Source organism: Pteropus alecto, unplaced genomic scaffold (assembly GCF_000325575.1).
Source record: "Pteropus alecto unplaced genomic scaffold, ASM32557v1 scaffold74, whole genome shotgun sequence".
Lineage (NCBI taxonomy): Eukaryota > Metazoa > Chordata > Mammalia > Chiroptera > Pteropodidae > Pteropus > Pteropus alecto.
This window is the reverse complement of record NW_006436291.1, coordinates 5535070-5544052: the sequence shown is the minus strand read 5'-3', so window position 1 is coordinate 5544052 and position 8983 is coordinate 5535070. Positions and strand designations below refer to the sequence as shown.

At 40.1% G+C, this 8983-nt stretch overlaps 1 pseudogene; it reads right to left on the bottom strand.

Annotated features, from left to right (window-relative positions):
- Positions 1 to 8866: 8866 nt before the first annotated feature.
- Positions 8867 to 8983, bottom strand: LOC112480507 (annotated as a pseudogene).

Here is an 8983-nt window from a genome sequence, read left to right as displayed (position 1 = left end):
ACAGAAAATACCAGAAGAAAGATAGAGGCAAACCAGGCCTATCGGGCTCGCACAGCTAGAAGAGAAGTCTATTGAAATCAACTCAATCGGAAATGTTTAAGGAGAGAAGCCTTGTGGAGCTGAAAAATCAGCTAATTCTCATATTGAAATATAATAATGTTACTTGGAACATATGGATTAGAGATGTAAGTGTTTAATAGATTTTAGAGCTGAAGAGCTTTAAAGACCTAATCCAACACTTTTAAAGACAGGGAAATCCAAGGCTCCGAGGTAAAGGGTCCCAGCTAGTCTCACAACATCGGCGATGGGGCAGCCAAGAAGCCAGGTGTTCCACCCGTCATGTCTTGAGCTTGAGACACTTGTTCAGCAGAAAGAATTTCAACTAAGAACAAAAAAAGTTAAATTATTCGACAAAAATTTGAGTAGTGAGTTAACAGCAGCATTTATTTGGAAAATATTTATATTGCTCATTAATTTAAAAATAAAAGAAGAGAAGCCTCAAGTACTAGTTAAATATTTACATCCTTATCTACTCAAGTACAAAAAGCTCGGTGTATTTCGCAATGATTTTTTTTCTAATTGATTCCACGAAGACTATCTCTGAGTGCCAAAACGTGGATAACTGATTACTTTTCTTTGGAGAACTTTAATTCTGACTGTTTTGTTGAACTATAGTAGTAGTAGTAGTGATAATAATAATAATAATAATAATAAGGTTTTCTCCTGAAATTATTGACTTAAATAAATTGGTTTTAAGGTTTTTTAATTTCAAAATTAAATGCTATTTAATAAATATAATATGGTAATATAAACCATTTTATCTTTGTGGAAGACACAGTTTGTTTTGCTCAGAATTTTAACACACGTTATTTATCATTTCGGAAAGTCGAGTCACAGACAGCAATGCCAGTTCTGGTATTCAAGTCACCAGTATGCTCTGCATCTGTGGCTGTCACATCCTTAATAGTATACGGTCTTATTTTCTTTAGACCTGGATTCTCTCCCAAAAGGATTTTAGTGATAAAGATGAATTAAATCCTTAAATTGGGAGAGAGGGATGGGATTTATACTCTTCCCTGCCACCTCATGTTTGATTTATTCCATTGATTAAACCACTTTACTTTTGTTTTCCGACATCTGAATTAATTTAAACACAGATTGAAGCAGCAGAAGACGTCCACTACATTAGTCTTCTTATTTTCAATTCAATTTTGAACTATTTATGCCATGCTTCCTAGTTCACAAAGCACCATGCGGAGCTCCAAGAGTCCACAGATTGAATAAATTGCAGCTCATTCCTCCAGAGGTGTGAGTCTAACTTGTCAGATTAACAAATGCCTTAGCTGGCTCCAGGGCACCTGGAATCCAGACGTATAGCAGCTGAGGATAGGCTTCACTGTTGATCCAGAAGTCAATCCTGACTCCACCACCCCTTGGCTTGGTAATCCGAGATCCTACAGCTCACATACCTGTCTCGTAAAATAAATTATCCTGAGAATCACCCAGAGGTGTGATACTCTGAAACAGCGATCCCCAATCTGTTTGGCACCAGTGCTACTAGGTGAATTTGATGCCTGATGATCTGAGGTGGAGCTGAGGCGGTGATGCTAGAGGGCCTGCAAATACAGATGAAGCTTCACTGGCTGGCTTGCCTGCCACTCAGGGCTCACTTACTGCTGTGTGGCCCTGGGTGTCGGGAAACCAGCCGACCAAGTCAAACCAGGTCCCTGAATGGGGGAGCGGGGACTGAGAAAAAAGAGAAGACAGACAGGGTGCAGGAAGGAGAACAGATCTCACAACTGTCTCTCCGAGTTTATTTCTTCGGCTCCTTTTTATACATATTCTGTTCCTTTGTGTATCCCAAGATAACATAGTTAAAGTAACATCTTGAAGATCAAGGTACAATCGAAACTCCCTTTGTACTTCTTGTTTCTAATCTTAATCTTCTTCTTCCTGGAATTCCTCAGAACCAGCTTTTTCCCTTTTATATGCAAGCAGGCCTCCCGAGATAATCCATGCACTCCTTTGAATTTTGGGAGCTTTAGCTCCCTACAATTCCCCCTTTTTTACTTTATAGTAGACTGTGCCTGTCTTAGGTGGCTTCCTGCGAAACATGGAGCTTACCCGTCATTGGAACATGTATTCCATCATACATGCCCTGCCTTAGGTTGTCCAGTTTCCAAGAAGTCCTTACCCATCTTTGACTACCAGCCACTCCTGGGGTTGGGGACGCCTGCTCTAAAACAACCAGCTACTTCTAAGCCACCCAGCAGCTCAAAACATGAGTGGTGTTATTACTTTTATTTACAGTATGAGTGAAGTTTCTTTTGCAAGTCCACATGATCATCGCCCAAACTTGAACCTTCCCTCTTCTGCAGATTCTTACTGAAATCTAAATAAAGCATATATTACACTTAGAAAGCTAAGAAATTGTCAATTAAACAAGGCAACAATACTTTATTTAGAAAAGGCAACCTTTTTTTGCTCTTAGGTAGTGGCGCTCAGATAGCTCAGAAGCCGTTCCTGCTCGGGCCCTACTCACAGCCACCAGAGAGTTCTCTGTGTTGCTACTCGGAGGTTGGAAAGCCCGCTGGGCCCAATGGCATGTTAGGAATGCTACTCCGAGCTGGCCTTTTTCAGGTCGATAAACAAGCTTTGGTAACAGCTTCTCATGTGTGTTAATTTTCTAAAGGAAGCTTGAAATAAATCCAGGGGGGTAGCCCAGTTCCCCATCTGGCAGATTGTCGGAAACAGTTTCAATTCTCTCTTTAATTTCCAACTGGAAAGAACTTTGATACTGGAAGGAACTTTGAAAACCTTCAAATTACATAGAGTCTCTAGCTCTTTATTTTCCTTCCTCTCTTCCTTCTTTTTTTTCTTGATAACTCTGTAGAGCTACTTTCTTCTCTGATATTTTCTCCCCCAAGTAACTTCTTTTTGTTTTGTAAGCAGTTAATAAAATTGATTCATTAACAAATCAAAGCAAATTAAAAAGCAGATCTTGAGAAGACTACTCCTGCCCCAGCCCCATGCAGCCCACGTGGCCCACCATGGGCGACCCTGGACAGATGTTGTGTATTCTTCCAATGATTTTTCTTGCAAATAGAAGCAAATACAAATACATGTCGTTATTGTCTCCACTTTATAACACCTGTTATAGCAGGTCGTAAGCACTCTTTGAACCTTGCTGCTCCCTCTGCCCTGGTGCTTTCTCTGTGTCAACAGGAGAGGTTGCCTTCTTCCTTTGTTTATATCATTAATAGCTCTGTGTTGCTAGATACTAGAGTACTTCCAGCCTTTTGTATGGTGATGTCAAAACAGATAATCTTGTTTCTGACATTTCATGAAGGAACATCTGCAGGTCAAATTCCTAGATGTGGGGATTGCCGAGTGGAAAAAACTGGCCAACATTTTCAATTCCAAGGCTGAGACATCCAATTTCAGGGCTCAGAGAAGAGTAAATCAAGCTACTCAGTGTGTGGTCCAGGGACTGGTGCCGGTCTCTGCAATGACATTGTGCAGACATCGAGGTGTTAGAAAACTTAGAGAAATCATCCATTTTTGTGACTTCCAAGTGCATGAGCATTTTTCTAAGTAGTTCATTTTTATTGCTTTTATCCATCTGTGATGACTGGAAAGAAAAAAATTATTCCAATGGCTATGCAAAAGTTATGAACAACCTTTTTTATTAATGTGAGATTTCCTTTCAAATCATTTCAAATTCAGTTAAGTTTGTTATTCAAACTTCTGAAAAAATTGTGGAAAAACAGGACTACTCCCAAACACCAAAGAATAAAACAAAATTAATGAAGAAATGAAAACATATTTCAATCATTTAACAGCAGTTGCTTGAATACTAACATATTTCAATGTCGGAGATCAAAGATCCACAAAATATATGGATGAATTACCAGAGACAGAGAGAGAGAGAGAGAGAGAGAGAGAGAGAGAGAGAGGAAAGCCTCTCCCGGATGAAAGGAGCAGACAATGACACAACACGATGTATAGGTGCTCAGTGGTATGGTGAGGCCTCACCTGCAAAAGTACCTGCAGAAAAGGCATATGTCAAGGATGAACCTGTCTGCCAGGACACCAGTCTCCAAAAAGTGGGAAGGAGGTATAAGATGAGATAGGATTGTGCAGGAAGAAAATGTTAGAAACTCAATTTAGATTTTATAATCTTACCCTTTTAAATATATATATTTTTTTATTTCGCAAAGTAAATAATCTGTTAGCACTGTAGTGTATGTCTGCAATTTAAACAAGTTTATGTATTGGGGCTGCAGGCTCACTATTTTTTATTCTGAAAGCTATGAAATCGAAAGAGCTGAAAATCCACTGCACTGGATACGTGGAAGCACTGGAGGGCAGGGATTTGTCTGTCTTGCTCACCGTTGCACTCCTGGACACAGCGCCTGACATGCAGCAAGCCAAACGGGATTATATGCTCTGCTACAGCTTCAGAAACTAGCACCTGCATCAAGGGACCAGCTGCTTCCGCAGGTGTGGCTGCTGAATATTAAGTGTCCAGAGAGAGAAAGGACAAAATATCTGTCCTTTCATGAAGCCGTCATTGAAAAATAGTATTTTTGCCTTGTAGAGTTGAAAGAAAAATTAGAAATCAGCTGGCAGATGGAATTCCATAGGTTTATTCTTCATAAACACATGAGAAGCATGGATAGTAACTGGTTAATGGATATAAGGTTTCTGCTTGAGGTCATAAAAAGTTCTGGAACTAGACAGAGGCGATGGTTGCACCATATTGTGAATTACATACTGCCACTAAATCAGACACTTATAATGGGTATAATGGTAAATGTTATAATGTGTGTATTTTCTACAATTAAGAAAAAAATTCTTTTTAAAAAAAGATTTAGAAGTATAGTTCATCTGCAAATTATTTTTATTAAGTCGCTTGTGAATTTATCACACAAGACACGCATGGTGTCTTTGTGATGTCTCCAGAATAGTTGCCATTTGTAATATTACCAAATAGACTTTTTTGGAAGAAAGCTAATTTCAAATTAGAGATCAGCTTGAATTTTGGTCTTTAAAAAGATTTTATCAACATCTTGTTTGAAGATAAATGGGGTTTTTAAGGGTCAAAGAGTTGGTTAATCACAATTAAGCATCTGAATTTCTGGGACCTTAGAGTGACTTAGTCAGGCATGATGATGTACCCCAAAAAGCCTGCTGTACGAAACTAGACCCCCTTAGAAAAGTGTATTAGTGGAAGAATGGAATTTTTTTAAAGGAGTAAACTGTTTTTTAACAGTTGTTTTAAAACCTTCCTGCAGATTTGTGGTCACTTTAGACCTCATGAGTATGGACTTCCAAGAGAGTTGTCTAAATTTCCCCCAGATCCAGCCCCGCCTACCTTAAGATCTGCAGGTTATTTAGAGTTAAAGAGAACATCGGTCCCTTTTGTAAATGTATGAAAAAAAAATACACATGAGAGAATGGGGCACGAGAATGGGAATAGATTTTTTTTTTTAAGTCATTTTTGCATGATTGTCCGCTAGGATCCTTTGTGTGGACTGTCATCTCCTGCCCCAGTGCTCTTTGTAGGGGGTGGGGACACACTGCGGGGAGGGAATCTTGTGGGGGACCACTGCGTGACCAGAAGCTGCCTAGGAGGATGGTTTATTTAAAATACTGTCCCCACTTGGGGCCCAGTTCCAAACCTTGGGGTCACCTAAGTATGACAATTTATAATTTGGCAATAAGAACTTTAACATTTACCAAAAACACACTATGTGCCTCTCAGAGGCTAAGAAAATTTAGGAAACCAGCCTAAGATTGCAGAGCTAGTAAATGGTAGAGAGAGGACCATCCTCCTCTTAGTTCCACAAACTACTATGGTCCTATCTTCCCTGCACCCGGGACCCCCTTTGCCTGAATAAATCCCATCACTCAAAACAGTTGTGGTATAGAATGGGTACTCTTTATGGCAGGAGAAAAGGAGGAGAGGGAAGGAGGGAGGAGAAACAATGAAATACCCTTTCTTTCCAATACTGACGCTTTACCTGTAACTACAAAATGCCCCAACAGCTCTCAGTCATTTGAAACTATTCCTAATCAAATCTCTCACGTGATGGCAGCCCCATGTACAATTTAAATCACCCTGGAGTGGTTAGGCTCAGGTTTCAGGCTCTGCTCCTTTCTTCCTAGCTGTATGACCTTGGGCAACTCATATAACCTCACTGAGTGAGTTTCTTAGGTAGTATGGGTTACTTTGGGCAAGTCGTGCCTCTCTAAGACTCAGTTTATTTTACTGGTAAGTGAGGGGGTTAATCAGTGAGCAGAAGATCTGACAAGATACTTACTTCATCAAAATGGAAACCCAAGTGGCCAATGGGCATGTGGAGAGGTAGTCAACATCATTACCCATCAGGAAATGAAAATTAAAATCGCAATGCAATACTACTACATACCTTCCAGAATCATAGGGATGGAAAAGCTGGTCAATCCTAAGTGTTGGGAGTACATGGAACACCTGGAGCTCTCATTCATTGCAGATAGGAATGTAAATTGCTACAACCACACCGGAAAACCAATCAGCCCATCTACAAAAGGTAAACATGTGCATACCCAGTAACCACAGTGGAAACAGATTTACGGAAAGATAAGTATAAAACTGTTTAATCAAAATGGCCAAAAAGTATTCAACTACCCAGCAGCAGTAGAATGGATAAATAAGTTGTGGCACGTGTGTACAATAACACACCAACTATAATAGGCAGGAATAATCTACAACTACTGTACCTACAGCAACGTGGACGACACTCACAAATAATATTGAGCCAAGGAAGCCAGACACAGAGAGTACATAACATAGGATTCAAGTTTCATAATTAAAGGAAAAAAATAAGCACAGCTAAAGTATGCTGTTAGAAGTCAGAACAGTGGGTACCTTTGGAGAGATAATTATTGGAAGGAGATCAAGGGGGTTCTGAGTGCTCGTGACATTTTGTTTCTTGCTCTGGGTGCTGATTATAAAGGTGTTCTGTTTGTGAAAACCCACCAATGTTTTTACAGCTCATACATTCAGTTTTCTGTATGTTTATTAAACAGCAATAAAAATTTTGTAAATAAGATGGTTGGGCCAGGTACAGTACAGCATCGTATTCTTCCCAGCTTCAGCTGGAATGAAATCTCCTTTACCTGTGCCAGGTACTAAGCTAAGTGCATTCCACATAAATTCTCCTGTACTCTTCTCTGAGCTAGGCACTGTGGTGAGAACACTGAGGACCAAAGAGATGGGGAAATTGCCAAGTTCCATTTTGACAGAGAGGTGGAAATGGCTCTGAACCAGGCCACTCAGAGACCAGAGGCCTCACCCGTAGTCCCCTAAAACCACAGCCCAAGAGAACCAGCAAGGGTGGGAAGTAGCAAGAGTGGCTTTCTCTCACTTGACCCCAGCAGAGACCCCAATGGGTGTCTCTGAGCCTCACTTTGCTCTCCTTCGGTCTCCACAGGCCAGGTCCTTCTGAGTTTTCCTCCCCCTGGAAGGAGGAATTTCCCTAAGTCTGTGTCTTTCCATTTCTTCTTAGACTCTTACGCGCTTCCCTTCAACTGACCTTAAAGTGGAATCACGTTTTTAGTGTGCTTAGCATTTATTGAAGAATTTCTTATGTTAGCCTACTCATAACTTGAAAAGCTAGTTAGATAGGTTCTTACGGGTTATTTCTGAAAAGGCAAATGCACTCAATTGATCTGCACCCACAAAATGGATGGGGGTCTCTCAATACTAGAAATGCTCTCTACTTCCTCATATATAAGGCTCCTTGGCTACACGGTTTCAACTGGGAGTCTAAAATGTCCACCTTTTAACATCAGAAATCTATGAATAGTGGATGGCCCAAGTCTGAAAAGTAATCTACCAGGCTCTTTGTGGGCTATTAAGAACTTGTAAAATAAGTCTAGGAGTTAATACTCTAGAAATCTGGTAGGTAGGTAATGATTTAATTTGTAGCCACTAATAAAAATTCTGTAAAGTTGCTTTGCTTTTGCTATGAAGTGGCCCTAAATGTGTCTTTGTATATATTGGCTACAAGTGTAGCCACAACGTGTATGTTTAGCCCTGGTCTGAAAAGAATGGCATGAGAAAGTAGTGTTAGGGTATAAATAGGCTCTATTCGTGAATGCTAGCTGGTGGGGGGAGGGGGGCCTAGAGACAACCTCTGATAATTATAAAATTAGTTAAGAGCTTTGCTAATTAGAGAACAAGCAATAATCCAATGAGAAATCATTACAAAAAAAATTTATTAGACGAACACACCAATAGATTGAGTCTAAGGATTTGGTTGAAAAGACACTGGCCTTGTAAAGCAGCAGAAGTTCGAAGTCACACGCTGCAGAGCATGACTCTGATAAAATTTGTAGAAACAAGGTCAGGAATTACAGCATTCCATGCTAGTCCACAAACAGGTGAGCCTCCCACCTGCTCCCTCGTCCCTCTCTTACTGGCGTCTTCTGTGATTCTCGTACCTGAGAGGAGTGAAATGTTTTGTACATTACAGAAATTCCGCTTTGTTACAGATCTTGCCTGTGTACACTTGAACTGCCTGTTCTTGACACATGGAATGTTGCTTTAGGGAAACCAACTAGTAGTTATTGAGGGAGTGTTTAGCAACTTGTAAAGTGAATAAAATAATAGTCACTACTACAGTAACTGCATTTTTAATCTCTTCTGGCATCAGCAGTCTTGTTTTTGGGGGGTGCACTTTTATTTTTTAGAATGTTTTTGGGGGTGCACTTTTATTTTTTAGAATGAAAGGAAAACAGTCTAATTAGTAAATAATATGTAATTAAATAATATTTATTATCAAATCTTGTGAGAATCACAGGAAGTCTTTATTTATTTAGCCTACAGCATCTGGTCTTCCTAGGTGGTCTCCCATCCAAGTACTAACCAGGCCCGACCCTGGTTAGCTTCCAAGATCAGATGGGATCTGGCTTATTCAGGGTGACATGGCCGTAG